This window comes from Quercus suber, unplaced genomic scaffold, assembly GCF_002906115.3.
Source record: "Quercus suber isolate HL8 unplaced genomic scaffold, Cork oak 2.0 scaffold_675, whole genome shotgun sequence".
Classification (NCBI taxonomy): domain Eukaryota; kingdom Viridiplantae; phylum Streptophyta; class Magnoliopsida; order Fagales; family Fagaceae; genus Quercus; species Quercus suber.
In genome coordinates, this window is record NW_027070116.1 from 227,923 (window position 1) to 246,237 (window position 18,315).

An 18,315-nucleotide genomic window follows, 5' to 3' on the forward strand; every position below is an offset into this window, starting at 1 on the left:
TATTTTCACAAAAAAAAAAAAAAACAAAAACAAATACATGGTACAAGGACAATATGTATGTAAAAAAGCTGATTGTCTATGTATGCAATTATATATATATATATATATAAACGGAAAAACGAGAGTGAGTGGGTTTAGGTTATCCACTTTAGATTTAGCGTGAGAAAAATTCTAAAACCTTGAAAATTAATTGAAAAACAAACCAATTCGTTGGCCAAAACCAACACAGATTGAGTTGGAATTCAACTCTTAAAAGTTAATATTATATAAGTTGTTTTAGGTGTTTAATTAGGTAAAAGGAAACTTTAATTAGGTAAAAGGAAACAAGAACCAATCACCCTAAGTAAGGTGGTTAGCTTTGAGGTTGATGTCATACCAACCTAAATTAACCAAACCAAATAATTGCAATTAGATAACACGTAACTCTCATAGCTTTTGAGCTTAATTAATATGTTGTAAACATCAAATTCCAACAGAACTATTGGTATTAACTATTAATACCCTCCCTTCTCAAAAAAAAAAAAAAACTATTAATACTCTCGATAAACATTTTTCTTTATCGCTTTCACATGTAATTTACCGTTAATTGGACTCCCATCATCAAATAGATGCGTAACAAATAAATTTTGCATCAGATTCTTTTTTTCCATGGTATCTAATAAATTATTGGGAATGTGATAAAGAACCTGAATATCCAAGAATATAAGTATCTCTAGGAATTTCATAAGGTTTTTAGGAATGTGAGATCTCTGTATTAGGTTTATTTTTAGTGATTAAATTCTATAAGGATATGGTGTAAAACCTAAGTTTTTCACTCTTCAATCCTAACATACCACATCATTTTATTATATATTAAAGAATAAACATAACCACACCTGTCAAAAAAAAAAAAAAAAAAACATAACCACACCTCACTCAATCAATTCTCACACTCATATGAAAATCCATCCAGATTAATTAGAAGTTTATTAAAATGTTATTAGATGTGGTAAAATGTATTGAGTTTTAAGTAAAAAGGTAATGTGACAATCTCTAATTAAATGATATAAATCATAAGTTTTACACATTTTCTTATCCAATTTGGACTCTTATTTTTAAGAACATTATATATATATATATAACCTAATTAATTAGGGATATAATAAAATACTTCTACCCTGCAAACTATCTACTCCCATCCCACATAAACTTTTCCCATCATAAAAATAATACGAGGTGATAATGGAAAATCCATGATCTGATCCCACCTAGTCCGATTGTCATCCTACACATTACCATATAAAGACATAACAATAAATATGAGAGATTGGACATTAACAGTATATAAATAATTTTTCCCAAAACAAAAACGAAAATAAAGAAAGGATATTGAAACTTTATTCCATTCGCGAGTAGAGTCGAACAATACTGCCAATACAAATTGAACACGAAATGAGTGTGATACTGTATCAGCATGCCACGTACACCCCCTCCCAGTTTTATTTTTATTTTTATTTATTTTTTTATATGGCACCTTAGTTTTTATTTTTTGATAAGAATGTTTTGATACTAGCCTGTTTCAGCGGATCTTTTAAAATCAAATGGTATTATAATTATGAGATTAAATTTTATAAAGATGGGGTGTAAAATATCCAATAATTAATTGTTACATCAGCATTTACTTAAAATTTAATACATCCTACCACACCTAATAACATCTCAATAAATTCCCAATTTGGTTGGATTTATATATGAGTATTAGAATTGATTGAATGTGATTGTATTTATTCTTAAATATGTGATAAGATGATGTGACATGTTGGGATTGAAAGAGTAAAACATGAGTTTTACATCACATCCTTATAGAATTTAGTCTCTATAATTATATATATTACAAAATTTATATATCTAAGCCCGGATCACATGATATTGTACCATATCAAAATATTAAATTCAATATCAAATAATGCACATTTTTAATTAATAGCATTGTTGCATAATATAAATATATAACATGTCGTACATTAGTAAAGAAAAAAAAATTAATGAAGAAAAAAACTGTCATTTATGAGTAAAGTAAACCCAAAAAAAAAAAAAACACATTTGTTAAAATAAAATAATAATAAAATGTTATATACGAGTGAAGTAATAAAAAAAGGGTTTAGGAAAAAGAATAAAGATTTGTTCACATATCAGCCAAAATCACAATACAGGAAAGAAAGAATAGACTAAAACGAGTGGAAAGAGATGGAATTTAGATTGAGATAGAATAGATAGGTGATTTGTAGTTTAGAACTTGTTACCAAATTGAAAATTTGGAATGAAAAATTTTGGCTGTCTCAGAAGAACTATCAACTATGTAATAAATTGTTACGGTTAAAAAAAAAAAGTACTAACGGTAAAAAAAGATATAGTAATAAAAACAACTACATGTAATAGTGGAAAAATTATTAGATAGTTTAAATTATCATAAATGCATATTTTTTCCTCATATAAATAGTAGATCACATCATGAATTTATGTGCAAGAAGAGGATACGCATTTATAATATTCAGAAAATATACAATAATTTATCGTAATAGTGACAAAAAGCTCAATTATAGCTTGTCACGTCACATAAGACAAAGTGTGTGAGAAAGCGTATGTGACAAGAGCTTTCTGAACAAGTTCTCCTATTTCCTGTTTCAGGAAAAGGAAAAGAAAATAAAAACTCTTTTCTATGGAATTCGATTCCATGGTGTGACCATAGTTCGGGATAACGATTCAGGTTGTATTCAACAGGAAAGAAACTTCAAAGTTTCACAACCGTGTCAAGCCAATTTGGCTTTTGCAACGAAACTCCTTCGTTAAATTTCCTTCAAAGTTTCTAATCAAAACAAGAGAGAGACCATTCGTCTTCCCTATATATCGAGATTACATAACAATCCATAATTCACAATCTGAGTCAGAGAAACTTCATCAAAACACGTTTGATCTGTTGCGTCTGTTACATCCAAACGCGTAATAAGATTTCCTTCAATCAGTTTCAGAGAGAAAGAGAGAATGGGGAACTGCTATTCCGATGTAGAGGGAGGCAAGCAAGCGGTGGGTGGGGCCCAACAACGGCCCAATAGTATTGCTACCACCAACAACAATGGCGGACACAATGACGCCGTTGAGTTCTTCTTCAGGTCTCGAGGCATTCGGCCTCTCTTCACGCAAATCGAGGTAATATATGTCAAATTCGAAGTACAAAAAAAGACAATGTCAGAAAATTTTTCAATAATTTCGTTATGCTGGGGGAGAGAGAAAGTTTCTCTCTCCCTCAGTAGGAGTTTTTGCTTTCTCTTGCCTGGTACAAGCTCTCTCTCCCAATTCGGGTAGTTTGTCTAAATCTTTGAAGCTTTCAAGGTCCCCTCAGCAACATGGATCTAGCTACCACTGGGGGACTTCTGATTTTTCTTCTCACCATGGTTAAGGAAGTTGTTTGCGCCGCTACAGCCATGAGGTCGGACAGCCTTGATGTGCGCGTGCGAGCTTCCAAGTCCACTCCAAGATCTGCCTGGAAGATGGATTTGGATCTAAGGTATGTAGATAGAGGAATAATGATCTTCCAGTTCATCAGATCGAGCCTTCAATCGGAGTGGCTTCCTTCCTTTTGCTCTATTTGTGGTGTTTTGGGTTTTGGTGGGTTTCTCGGGTTTGAATTTCAAGATCTAGCCGATTGGAGGATGGGGGTTATTGTGAAACATTGTGCTGCTTGCCGAGGCAGGTTGGAGGAAGAACGAAGAGAGGAAGATTCCGGTCAAAGTCCGACGGCTCTTGGTCCGAGCCTGGGTATGGAGAAAGCCAGAAGTTCATCTGTGCTAGCAGTCTGCTCCTTAAGCCCAGCACCTTCTTCTGTTGAGCACGCAGGTGTTTCCCTTTGGTCCTCTGAGGACAAAAATTGGTTTTGGGCTTTCAATTGTTTTCTTCTTCGGCCAAAGGACTTCCCTGTCCGAATACCACAAGTAATTTCTCTCCTCTTAATGAGCCCACCACTTGAGCCAAAGCAAAGAGATCCCAAATGGTTAATAAGCAAACTCTTAAATTTTGCTGTGCTCTAGGGTTCTTTGAGGAGTGTGGTGTGATATTGTCTGTGTTTTTCTCCAGTGATTGTATGCTATCTCTGTTGTAAATTTCCTTTAAGTTGAATGAATATTTCATGTTTCTTATCAAAAAAAAAAAAAAAAATTGTATAGCTGAAAATCTCATTACATAAACACAAACACAACCATATTTTGTATGTGTACAGGTTGTGTTACTCTTTATTCTGTACCCCACTTTGGGTCAAAAGTCAATCCAATTCAGTCAATTCCTATAGTCATTCAGAGTTTTGGGTCTTTTTCTTTGTTTTGTTTTGTATGTAAACTGTGTCAATTTTAACGGTGATACTGTCTGTACGTGTAGGGGTTGTGTTTTCCAGAAAATACTTAAGTAGTCTGGAAGTATAATAAAATTGTGCTATTTTCTCTCACACACACACACACACACACACATATATATATATATATATATATGATAGACCTTACTATGAATTTAACGAACGGACCCCCATGATTGTGTGAGAAGGGAGCACTATTCATCGTGTTGCTAGAGTACTTAAAAATTACTCGTGTTTTCTTATATTTGTTCCCCACATTGGATCAAACTACCAAAATTATTATTATTATTATTTTTAAAGATTTTAGTGTGCCTTATGTTTGTAACTTTGTCGATTTTAATGTTTACTGTATTAGTGCTTGCTGGTACTGCTTATATATATATATATATATATACTAGTCGCTAACCCGTGTGATGCACGGGAAAGGTATTGAGCACAATATATAATTTAATCTTGGTTTATTTTACTACAACACCGTTTGTAAAATAAAACCATATAGCTAAAACATTAGTTAACAATTATACTTTTCAGACATTTATTAAACTATATATATAATCATTATTATTATTATCAACTTAACAATATTTAAATATATATATGATACCAGCATGCATGCTTCAAGATAATATCCAACACTGAAAACAACTTCGAAAAAAAAATTCAACCAAACAGTTTGATGAATAAATATATTACAATCTATGATATAAGCCAAGAAATAGCACATGAAATAAACTTTGAAACCAATATGAACAAAACCCACGTCAAAGGAAACCATTGTTATCATTTAAGAATATGACGCACGGAAGCCATGAAAAACACATGATTCTTTATAAAAAGGAAGCATCTTTACAGATTTTCCATAAGATGACACATACTCACACAAACTATTAAAGAAAGAATTAAAGATCATACACAACACGTACATATGCTATGAATGTAAAAATACGAAAAAAAATGAAAAGATCTGTTGGAAAATATAGACCCCGGTTGATAGAATTAACAAGTTTTAAACCCAAGTTGTTAATTAGATTTATTATGAACAAACCTTGTTAAAACAAACAAACATCAATATCATGTCAATAATGAATGCAGCGGAAAAGTAAATAAGACAAGATATGATGACCCAGGAAAACCAATGAAACCAACCAGTTTCACAGTAAAAAACCTGGGGGGAAACCTTCCCGAAAAGCAATCCACTGTAGTAAAGAGAAGTTTCAGCAGACTCTACAATCCCCGTAGATGAACTCACAGCAGAAACCTTCTACTGCTTCAGAACCTTTGAACTCTTCAATATATGAACGCCACCCTTTTTGTTGCACGGATCCCAGTACGTGACTAACTCCTTTGCACAAATCCCAATACGTGACTTACTCACCAATTTGAGAAAGAAGAATGTTGGCTGCAAAGTTCTTCACTTCATCAACAATGAAGATCAAGAAGCACTTGGTTACAAAACCCTAAGGCGCAAAGACACAGTAGCTTCTTTCAGAGAGAATAAGGCATCAATCACCTTTTTGCATATGTTCTCCTTATATTCTCTTATGTGATGGCCTCTAAAATAAGCCTTATATAGGTCTAGGGTTGTGAGAAAAGAAACCCTACACAAATACATAAGCCTGGCCCAAAAATCAATTCTGAAAATTCTGATTTCCCGTAACCTCGATCGATCGAGAGGTGTCGAGGAGGTGTCGAGGGGACAGAAACTTTCTCGATCGATCGACCAGCTATCGAGAAGCTATCGAGATTGCGATAAGAATCAGCTGAAGAGCTCGACAGATAGCCAGGTGTCAAGGAGGTGTCCAGCAGCTATCGAGCTATCTATCCGCAGGTGTCGAGCTATCTGTCTAGCTTTATTGAACACATTTTCTTCACTTGTTTCTTGGTCCAATCTTCATGGTTTTAATACTAGACTTGAACAATATGTTTCTTCAAGTATTAAACACAACTTAGATCTACCCAAATGCAAGTAAAATACATTTTGTCAAAGGATAAGCCAACTACATAAAATATGTCCTTAACAAGATCGATAAACATGTATGATGAAAAAAAAAATATGGAAAAAAAGCTAGGAATAGAAAATAAGATAAAGATGATTGAAATCTTCTAGAAAGTTTCAAATAATGAAAAAAATGAACACAAAAGTTAAGACGTTAAAACTTCCAAAAAGGCCAAAAAAAATAAAAATTCAGAAGATTCAAAGCTACAAAAGCATTGAAATATTATATATATATATATATATATTTTAATACGTTTATCTTTTTATGTTTAAAAAGAAGGATTACCCTCAAAAGAATAATCCATGATTATAGCTTTTCTACTATTGAAATATGACTCAATAACTTGAATCAAAAAACTAAAAAAAAATTGTAAAAGCAAAAAGCTCACTATAAAGAGAGAGAGAGTATGAAGAATGAACTAAAGTTTTAGGTTTTTTGTCTAAAGAAATATAGAGTGAAATTTATTTGGAACGGTGTAAAATTCATAACTACCCATTGGAATGATGAAACTGTACAACAATAGTTGTAAAAATAGTACTGAAACAGTTTGCTTAAGCGGCCAAATGAATAGGTACATTTTTCTGTGATAGTGTCCATCTGTAACAAAACATGGAACACATAGTGAACAAATCATCATATCTTGTTCAAAACAACCAAAAGCAATAAACTAATGCAGATACCAACAAAAAAAAAAGACAACAACTAAAAAAGAGTATGTTTTTTTAAAGATAAATAGAGCCAAGACAACAACAAAGACACTACTTCAATGTGATTAACTTATGGGACATGAAAGAAGTGTAAAAACCCCAACTATGTAAACAATCATAAAAATCTCAAAATCTCAAAAGCATAAACACATAAATCCATTATTGTAGGGTAGTCTCAACCTTCATCATAATCAACATTAGATTAATCAAACCTAAATAACCAAATCTAAATCTTATTTTAATGCCTAAGTTTTTGTCTATTTTAAATACCTTTACCAGTTGTGGTTTGGTTTCGACAATATGAGGGTGGTGGGATGCGGCCACGGATTTCTCTCTTTCTTTCTCTCCCTATGCGATTTTCTTCTTGATGACATACAATGAATAGATAGGGAAGGTTTCGCTTTAGAGGATTTAGAGAAATTGTTTCACAATTACCCACTGGAAATAAAAGTCAGAGAGAAGGAGAGAAGAGTATAGATATAAGAAAAGAAGTGTTTATTTGATCTTTTGTAATTGCTACCCAAGAGAAAGCATTGTGTATTTAATTTACTACAGGCAACACCAACACCAACGGGTGGTAAAAATTTCACTGAACCAGTTTGCTTAAGTGGTCAAATGAGAAGATGTTTCAGATTTTCTATAATGTAGACGTGTCAGTAATTTATGTAACCACGTGGCGCAATGAAGAGTGGTCAACAAAAGTCAAACGTTTTGGCTATTAGTTATTATATAGATATATGAATCTATTGCTTTGTTGATTTGGGCATTATCTATTCCTCATTTTCAAATACATATTTTACATATATGGCTTATTATAATTATTTTTTAAGTTCCTTATTTTTCTGTTTGGTTGTTGAGAAAATGTTCTGGATGTGAAAGTAACAATTGTACTTGTTTTTTAAGAAAAATAAACCGATGGGACCAGCTATTATAGTATGATGTTATAATTATTTTTTATGGGAATTGCTAGGACTTTGGATGCTGAAAAAAAAATTTACAGGGCTTGGGATTGTTTTTAATTTCCTACAAATTATAGGTGAACTGAAGTTTTGATATACTATACAGTCTATACTTTTGATACAATTATCCTCTTCCTTTTTTTTTTGGATAAGTAAATAACTTCATTGAAAAATAAGTGAGGAAATACAATGAATAAAACAAGGCACACAGGTAGCACTTTTAACAAGAATTATTTGATTCATGAATTATATATATATATATATATTTTATATATATTTTACCTGATTATTACAATCGATGTTGCTTTGAAAACAATAGTAGTGAGAACAATAATAACATAAATATGGTTAATCTTTATTATAAGTAAAATATTTATTTTTCAGGAAAAGTTCATTAGTGATGCTACTTTTGTTGCTATAGTTGTTGCTTAAATAAATCCAAGGATTTAACTTGATCTTAAAAGATTTTTGGAATCTCCACTATTGGACTTAAAACAAAATGACAGTTTTTTTAAATTCATTTGACTGTTTTGTGTACAAAGACATATTTGATAAATTAATTATCATTGCATAGTGGAGGAGATTTGTACTATTTCAATGGTGTTAAAGTTTCATTTCCCTTAGTTCTTTTCAAGCTCTTAGTTTATATTAATAAGTGGACCATATAGGGCATGCAGGGCAATGTTGACTTTGTATTCTGTTCTTAATATGGTGATGAATATGTAGTGCACTGTTTGGCCAATGAACAATTTCTTAGAATTTGAGAATAGATCGTGTAGTTAGGGCTTCCACCAAGTTCCAATGCTTCACAGCAACGAACCTTTTCTCTATGCATGTTAGGTTTTTTGAAAATGTAGGTGTCTACATGCTTTGTATGGTTAGTAGTTTTGTTGCCACCAAGGTCCACATCGATGAGCCCACCTGACCTCCTCCTAAAAGTTGCACTACAACACGCTCCCCCAAGGGGAACATTAGCAAGATTCCCATTTTTTGGTTCCAATTTAACAATGGAACATCAGACAAAACCATTGATTCAAAAATTCTGTTTATTGTGGTGTAGAAAAATGTATATCTATATTCATTTGCTTATATTCAGGACCACTAGATGCTTTATTTGATTTTTCTTATTGATGTGTACTTTGTTGCAAGTCCTATTGGGGTCAACAGTTTGGAATTTTCGTCGTATATATAATTATCATGTCGAAATTGCTAGCCAAGTCATGAAACCTAAAAGTGATTTGTGATGGTCGTCTAATTATCTACTTCAAAAAGTAACTAACTTCATAAATTTGATGTTGTGGTGCAAATTGCTAATCAAGCTATATTGATGAAATATTAGGAAACTTGGACACTGAAGAAGCTCTGTGAAGCAACTATTTTGCATTTTAACATACAAGAGTAAAACTATTAATCTCATTTTTGTCCAATGAGTTCTAGCTCAAATGGCATTTCCTTCTTTCATAAGAATGGGATAGAGGATGAGGTTGTCAGTTTAGAACTATTGGGTGCATGCATAACTTATCAATCAAAAGAAATTTTATCTTAATTTAGGTTTAAGTAATTGAAGTGCCTCTATTCTTGAAAAGGATGACTTGTCCTACCTTTTTTTCATCTCTAACAGATGGGTATTGTGGAGTTTGTTGGTTCACCCTTTCACTATATATGGGTGGCGTTTTATAAAGCTCCGAAGCAGTAATACTGTCTTATATAATTTAACTCAAGATAGGACATTTTTCTTGTGTACTTTACTATTGGAATTGTTATTCAATCTACATTAATGGCTCTTCTATTTTTTCATGACTTTTCATATTATTCTAGATAGTTTGCCCCTTTTTGGTTTCTCATTATGTCTTCATGCATTCTTGTGTTTCAATTTTATGCTGCAGTTATTTCTATCTGCATCTAACTTGCTTGACCGTGACATCACTTCAAAGGTATTTCTCTCTATACCTAACCACATTTGATAGTGAGTTTATTAAGGGTATACTATAATTTTCCAATCTGCTAATATTTTGGTAATTTACTATGGCATTGTTTGTTTTAACTTAAAATTCCAGCTTACTTTTAAACATATATATGCCAATGAAAATATCATCCAAACACTATCCAACCTCCTTTTGTTTTAGTATGAAATTTGAGTTTCTTTGTTTTCATCTTCCCTTAAAATTTCTAATATGGGACAGGGTTTGGGAAGTTATTATCTAAATGAGATTTCTTGTTGGGGAAGATTTGTCTGAATAATAAATTTTGCACTTAGGAAGAAAGTATCTAATCAAGTACTTCATAATAAGTCTCACCACACTCAATCAAAATACACAACGGAGTTCTCAATGAAAGAGGGGTTTTATTGATAACTAAAACATTACTTATCCTTTGCTACACACACCGCATCACTCTTCACTACTCTTGCTTATTATTTCACTTGCATTTTCTTACTCTTGTAATCAATGACAAGCCTTATATAGCATACATGAAAGACTAAAATTACACACAACATTCTAAAACAAAACAAGACAAGCAATAATAACCTATTACCTAAAAGTAAAAGAAAGACACATTACATACTTGTTTCAAGCTAAACTTGTTACATCTTTTGATAGTCAAAAACAACTCACCTACTAAAGTGAGAAATTTTCTCCTTCATATTTTTAGTTTACCAATCAAACTAAACTAGTAAGGATATGCAAGCTTAGTAAATAACACATGCAAAATGCTTTAAAACAAATCATCAGCCTATTGCTAGGGTGGGAGTATAGTGCTAGGTACAGCTGCCTATCACTAAATAACAGATGTAAACTTACTACCATTCATGGGTTTGAGTTAGGTAATCGACCTCTCCAAAACAATGGGGATAAGGCTGCCTACCAATCACCTCTCTCAAACCCTATAAAAATGGGTGAGTTGTGCTATGGGTATGACTTGTAGTCCTTGGTTCCTACCTGGGGCATGTCAAAATTACATGTGCCATAAGTAGTGTTTATGTCAGACAAGCACTTCTTTGTATACTCTTGGATATGTAGCCAGCTGAACTATTATGTTGGCTGTTTCTAATGAAGATTCTCATCTATCTAAGTGTCTTGAATTTATCAATCCACAATAGTTTATTTATGTGCTTGTATGATGTGCATGCATGTCGTGATCAGGCTTGTCTTACTATGCTTTTTGCTAAAATATACTTTATTTCATTCAGAGTGATCCAATGGCTGTGGTGTATGCAAAGAAAAGAGATGGAAAACTAGAGGAGTTAGGTCGCACTGAGGTTGTATTGAATAGTTTGAATCCTGCATGGATAGAAAAAGTTACAGCTGCATTCCAGTTCGAGATTGTGCAGCCATTGGTGTAAGCTATACAAATTTCTTTAAGTGCTTATCTTTGTGCAGATAAATCCTGTTTTACCATGAGTGATTTTCTAATTTGATTGGATGGGTTGTGTTTGCCTTTATATTTCTTGGCGCCAGATTCCATGTATATGATGTGGATTCAAATTATCATAACATACCTGTGAAGGTATGTTTCAGTTTTAGCTCTTTTAAGTATTTATTATTTTAATTCATGTTTTGTAGGTCATGTTCAATTATTTGCACTGTTAATAAACTACACACAAAAAAGTGTACATGCTCAGTGTTCTTGTTGCATTTCTGCCAATCTTTAAGTTTTGAATATTGCACTTCGCAAGATAAAACTTTTATCAACATTTGTAATATGTGAAATGTGTATTGACTAGATCACATTATAAATTGCAGGTATGCTAAGCACTAAATTTGTCAATATATGGTAAAAAAATTGAAGTGGAAACAAAAGTAATTAGTGAACAATTATAAACAAATGTTTGATGCCAATTGTGTAATGTCTCAGATAATCTCAGGAAAAAATTATTTTGATAGTAGCTATACATGTGACTGTGCATGGTGTAATTGTATGGGAAATCACTTGCTAGAAATTATTATGAAACTTTTTTTTTTTTTTTTTTTTTCAGTGTGTTGCATTTAGCTCTTTCAAAAATAATTAAACTGGATTTGTTGCTTCTGTCAATTTGGCCATGATACAGGAAAGAAGTTATATAACAAATAAGAAATGAAAGTAAAGGGCAATTTAGTTTAAACTCTAAAGCCCTCCATGTAATATTGGTGATGTTTATAATTTTCTTAATAATCTTTTACTCCATGGTTGTAATTTTGGTAATTGTGCAAAGCGTGGAATGCAAATTTTTTTGACAAAAAACCAAAATTGACAGGTTAACCATATCAATTATGAATTAATTGATACTTTTGAAAGATTGTGACAATTTAAACCATATTCAGATGTGAGCAAAGAAGGCAACTTATAAGGATTATATTTTTGATTTGTTATCATTTCATCTAGAATAATCTAACAACTTTAGTTGATGATGAAGTTTATTTTCGTTGCCTTGCAGTCGCTAAAATTGAATGATCAAGAATTTCTTGGAGAGGCTACTTGTGTTCTATCTGAGGTATATCACCTTGGGTTCAGTTGGGCTCATTAAAATTATATAAAACATATATATCATGCTAGTGCAATTTGAGTAAAAATTTGTGTTAATTTTGAGTGTTTTATTCTTAGAAATTTCAAGGGTAGAAAGACAATTGTGAGAGCCACTTCACTATAATGTTATTTTAAGATTTTGAGCATCATAGTTTAGATTACCACTGATGCAGTTAAAAATTATGTTGCAAATGTAACTAGTGGCTTAAATTCTTTTAGAATGATTTGGTCAACATGTACTAAACTTTGGTATTTGTTTTTCATCTATTTTCTCTCTTTCTATTTTCATGGCAGATAGTGACTAAACAAACTCGTAGTTTAACCCTAAATCTCAATAACAAAAATGGGCATACAAGCTTAAGGAACTTAGGGGCACTCACTATCCATGCAGAGGAAACAGTTTCTTCGAGGAGTTGTATTGAGATGATAATCCATTGTTCCCACTTGGATAACAAGGACCTATTCTCTAAAAGTGTATGTATTCACAAAGTAGATACCTTAAAATTTCATGTTCCTTAAGCATACATATTCTTGATTGTGTTTGTTTCTTAAGTTTCTTCATTTATTTTAGGATCCTTTCTTAAGGATATCTAGAATTGTTGAGAGTGGAGGTTCTGTACCAATATGCAAAACTGAAGTGGTGAAGGACAATTTGAATCCAATTTGGAAACCCCTATGCTTGAGCATACAGCAGTTTGGAAGTAAGGTATGCTTGTCGATTTTTGATTCTTGGTTTCCTATTAGATTATGGTTATAGGATGTTTTGTAATTTTGATAATTAATGAAGACTCACATGGCATATGCAATTTCACTTGCTACAGGATAACCCATTAATTATCGAGTGCTTTGATTTCAATAGCAGTGGCAATCATGTGCTTATTGGGTAAGCTAAAATTTATTGTCGTCCGAATTAGTTTTAGTTTTTGTTTATTTTCACTTTTTATTTTTCACGATTTAGTCTTTGGTAGTAAAAGAAGGTATTTATTTTAAAATTTACCTCATCAATAAGCTCCAGAAGTCAGTGGCAGACCTCGAAAAACTTCATATAGAAAGAAATGGTGCAAATCTCACCTTACCATCTCCTCATCATGGTCATGAGAAGGTACTTATTCATACTTGCAGTTATATTTTTTAAAAATACTTCATGTTAATCTTTATGTTTAAATTTTTACATTGCTTACTAATTTATTAATATAGGTTTTGAAGGGACAGCTGTTTGTAGATCAATTTTGTGAAAAGCAACAATATAGTTTTCTGGATTACATTTCCAGTGGATTTGAGATTAACTTTATGGTTGCTGTTGACTTTACAGGTAAAATATATCACATTCTAGGGGAGTTATATAGTTTTTTATTTTATTTTTTGGGTTCTCTTTTTCCTAGTTCAAAATGTTTTGGCTAATGATTGATTTATGCTTTGAATATTCAATATCTCTTTCTTTAGCCTCAAATGGAAATCCTCAGAATCCAGATTCTTTACACTACATTGATCCTTTTGGCCGGTTGAATTCTTATCAACGGGTAAGACTGTGCATCCTCTGGTGCTCCCAATAAGGTAGTTACTTTTCTTTGGCACTTGTGTGTGTGTGTGTTTTTTTTTTCTAAACATTAGATCCTCCCCCCCCCCCCTCGGCCCCATACAGTTTTAATCCTGTATGGGTTCGTAAGTTGTATTTCCTAACACACTGCTAAAAGAAGAAGAAAAGACACAAAATAACCTGGAAATTGCTTGTAGAATAAGAAAAAAAATAGCTTTTACATTGAATTGGTCCAAAGAAAGGTGCACAAAAACAACCTGGGAAAGAAAAAATAACTTTTACATTGAATTTGTTGTAGCAATGTCTATAAATTGCTATCTTTTGTCTGTCATGACTCAATATGATCAAGCAGCTTGTTTTTCATATCAAGGTTGCAGGTTCTTTTACTCTCAACTAAACACAGAACATGTTAGAGAAAAAAGAAAAAAGAAAAACCATATGTGGAACATGTCTGAGATTTTGGATTGTGTAAAAAAATTCTTTGTTTTGAAATTTTTGTTAGGGTTCTTTTGTTTGCATATACTTAAAATAAATCTTCATTGATTGATGAAGTCATTTTATACTTAATTAAGAAAACTTGCAGGCTATAATGGAGGTTGGGGAGGTCATTTAGTTTTATGATTCCGATAGGCGCTTTCCTGCTTGGGGCTTTGGAGGAAGAACAATTGATGGTACCACATCACATTGTTTTAACTTGAATGGAAGTACAGGTGCCTTTGAGGTGAGAGGAGCTGACTTTGTAATGCTTTGTTTGCTTAATCTTTGAAGAATCTGATCTGGCTGGCATATTGCCTACCTGTTTTCACACAACTCTCTCTCTCTCTCTCTCTCTCTCTCTCTCTATGTAATCCTCTTGCAATTTTTATTGGAAACCCCTTAATTTTTATAAAAGTGAAATCTATGCTTATTCATGTCTTCTTATTCTTACTGTTATTATCTCACATTTCCTTTCTTTTTCTCGAATATAATTATTTATTTATTTATAATTTTGTTGAATAGCATATGAAATCTGGCTCTGTCACCATTGATGTTTTACTTTCTTCTATTACCTCTAAATCACAAACATTTACAACCAAACACGAAAAGTTCTAAACCCTATTTACAACAAACAAAAACACATTCAAAATCCCCAAATACATTAATTTTATCATCAAAAGGTTTGAGAAAGTCTCAGATGCCCTTAAAAAGAAGTCCATGAGAACGGTGCAAATTAAATAGATTGAGTTATCTCACCTAATAAAATTTGGAACATTATATGTTTTGTATCATAAGATTAGATGTCTATTGTAAAAGATTACAAGTAAATGGTACCATAGGATTCATATTATTCTTTGTAAGTTAATAACTATTGGGTATAAGTTGTTCATATATTTCTGAACACTGCATTTCATACTCTTAAGTAACATCTAGTTTCTTTCTTTGTTTCTTTCTTTTTAATGGATGAATTAATCAAATTATTTTATTTTTTAATAGGTTGAAGGAGTTGAAGGCATCATGGCTGCTTATGCAAGGGCTCTACATAATGTTGCCCTAGCAGGACCCACTTTATTTGGCCCAGTGATTAACACAGCTGCACAAATTGCTGGCCAGTCTATCTCGTACAACAGAAACAAATACTTTGTCTTGCTCATTATTACGGTAAAGAGAATGTCGAATTAAATTTATTTTGTTTGTGATATATTACTACTTTTATTGAAGTAGATGAGACGCTTTATGTACATAGGATTTGTACACAAAGCTCTCCTAAAGAGAATTTTGTCTTTATTTGATGTCTCTTTAAATCAATTCTTCAATTAATCATTCAATAAAAATTGTCATCTTTCTAGGATGGAGTCGTTACAGACCTGCAAGAAACAAAAGACGCTCTGGTCAGGGCATTCGATTTGCCTCTATCTATCCTTATTGTCGGAGTGGGAGGTGCGGATTTTAGAGAAATGGAGGTATAATGTTTTCCCAATTTGATGTCATTTATATCATTTTACACTTTATTTTAATTATTCAGTAAAAATGGTGGAATTTTAGCTTTTAGAATTTTCTCTTGAATAACTGTAATATATCATAATTTTTGGGCAGGTTCTTGATGCTGACAATGGAAGACGGTTAGAGAGCTCTACAGGTCGTGTGGCTACACGTGACATCGTGCAGTTTGTTCCAATGCGAGAAGTGCATAGTGAGTACATAATGGCACTTGTCTGTACAAAATTTTTGTGGTTACATCTAAAAGAAAACACTAACTGTAATTTTGCATTCACAACTATCCCGATTAGATAATTATTCTAGAAAAAAATGGAACGAACATTTGGTTAGTTCTGCCAGTCAGATAACTATTGATGGGTGGAGTGATGAAAGGACAAAAGGGCGTGTGTGAACTTTGAAACCGTGTTTAACAAAAACGTTGCATGGATTGCTATTGCCACTGTTGTTTTGATCCAGAGTCTTTGGCTAGATTGTCTGTACACATTAGACATGTTATAGTTAGAAAATGAGATCATGGTTTTAATCTAGTGTGAATGTGTGCGCAATAAGCTGATTTGCTGAACCTGACCAGACCAAGCTTGACCAAGCCCTACAAATTCTAAAACTGCTTGGCTCTTTTACAACCTTAAAACCATTTCTATGATCTTCCCTCTTGACTTTTTTATCACCTGTTTTGAGTCTAATATCTATTTTATCAATTGGAATTTGATTATATCCTTATTTTTTCAACTTGTTGAACTTGTTCTTTATTTGGCCTGAGCTTCTTCATTGTGTTTCATCTAACAAATTAACTGTGGTCTGTACAGGTGGGCAGATTTCTATGGTTCAGGCTCTATTGGAAGAGCTACCTGGATAGTTTTTGACATACATGTGGAGTAGAGATATCAAGCCAGGCCCTCTCCATGCAGCCTCAACTTCTGCTTGACTAACATTTACCAAGTACACAAGATTTATAAATATGCTGATTCTTCTCACATCAACTGAAAAAATTTAGGTCTGCTGAACCAATCGCAAGTTAACTTACCTGAGAGGAGCTCTCTATTAACAAATTTTTTAGGTTTGAACCACTGACAGGTTGAATTTCTTGAAAGAATTTCTTTATATCATCCTAAAAGAAAATGTACAGATTTTTTAACCAAAAAAAAAAAAAAAATTATCTTGTATAGGTAGAATTTAAACTTTATTCAAGTTCCACCTATATTTTAAATAAACAAAGCAATGAAAAAGAAGTTAGTTTTGCAAGGAGAAAATGTCTTTTGGTCTACATGCTAGTTCGATGGAGTAGGCCTCTCACAAGGATTTGTAGCACCCATCCGTAAGGAAGGTATTGTTGTCACGTTGTGGGCTCACATGTATGTGATCTGGCGATAATTTTTGGTGTAGCAATTTTTGGTCCTAAATAAGGATCTAGGTTCACTCATCCTTATCGAATGTCACTGCATTGTGTGGAGTACAAACATTTTTTGATTAAATCAATATCTAATTGGGAAGCTGTTAGCAAAAGGAATAATGTACTGCGGTTAAAGTATTTCACTATTTGTGTTGTGTGAGCATTGAATGGTAACATTCCTCCAAAAAGCCTTGTTACATTGTATTATTATATTTTTAGAAGTGCTTCAATTTTCATATTACAAAGAATGTAAAGGAATTTTTTTTTTTTTTTTGAATGATTTCAAATGTTTTGTGAATTCCACAATGCCTACCGTGGGATGACTCCCTTGAGTGCTGCTTGATGTGAATACCTCTACACATAAATCCGATAATATGTCACTAGATCATGGTTATGGCAAAGATGGGAGCCGTTACTTGAATTGGGTCCAAGAACTGTTCTTTTGACGCTTGTGTAGAGGTTAATTCACCAAACTTTAAGTCTTTTGAAGTTAGCATATGATCTTGGGAATGTGTTAGGCAATTATGTGCACCTAACTTAAAGGACTAGCCTCCACTTGTACTTTTTTTTTTTTAATAGGAAAATACTACTGCATATTATTAATAGAAGTCAAGTACAAATAGCAACAATAAAAGTCAAGTACAAACTACAACATCAGAGGCAACAACAGCTTCTTAAAACCTGGGGGTTTCCTCAACCGATGCCTCAAAATCATGAACAAACTCAGCATGTTGAGCTAATAGATAGGTAGGCCTATTGCCTTCCATTTTAATGTGAGAAAAAAAAAAAAAAAGAACAAAAAGATTGAAGCTGAAGAAAGATGCCCTCTAAAACATTAGCAATAGCAGGGGGAGCTAGCAAGCA

General features: G+C 32.6%; 1 pseudogene; it reads left to right on the plus strand.

The window, feature by feature from the left end:
• Positions 1–2,647: 2,647 nt before the first annotated feature.
• Positions 2,648–17,749, plus strand: LOC112030023 (protein BONZAI 3-like; annotated as a pseudogene).
• The last annotated feature ends 566 nt before the right edge of the window (positions 17,750–18,315 follow it).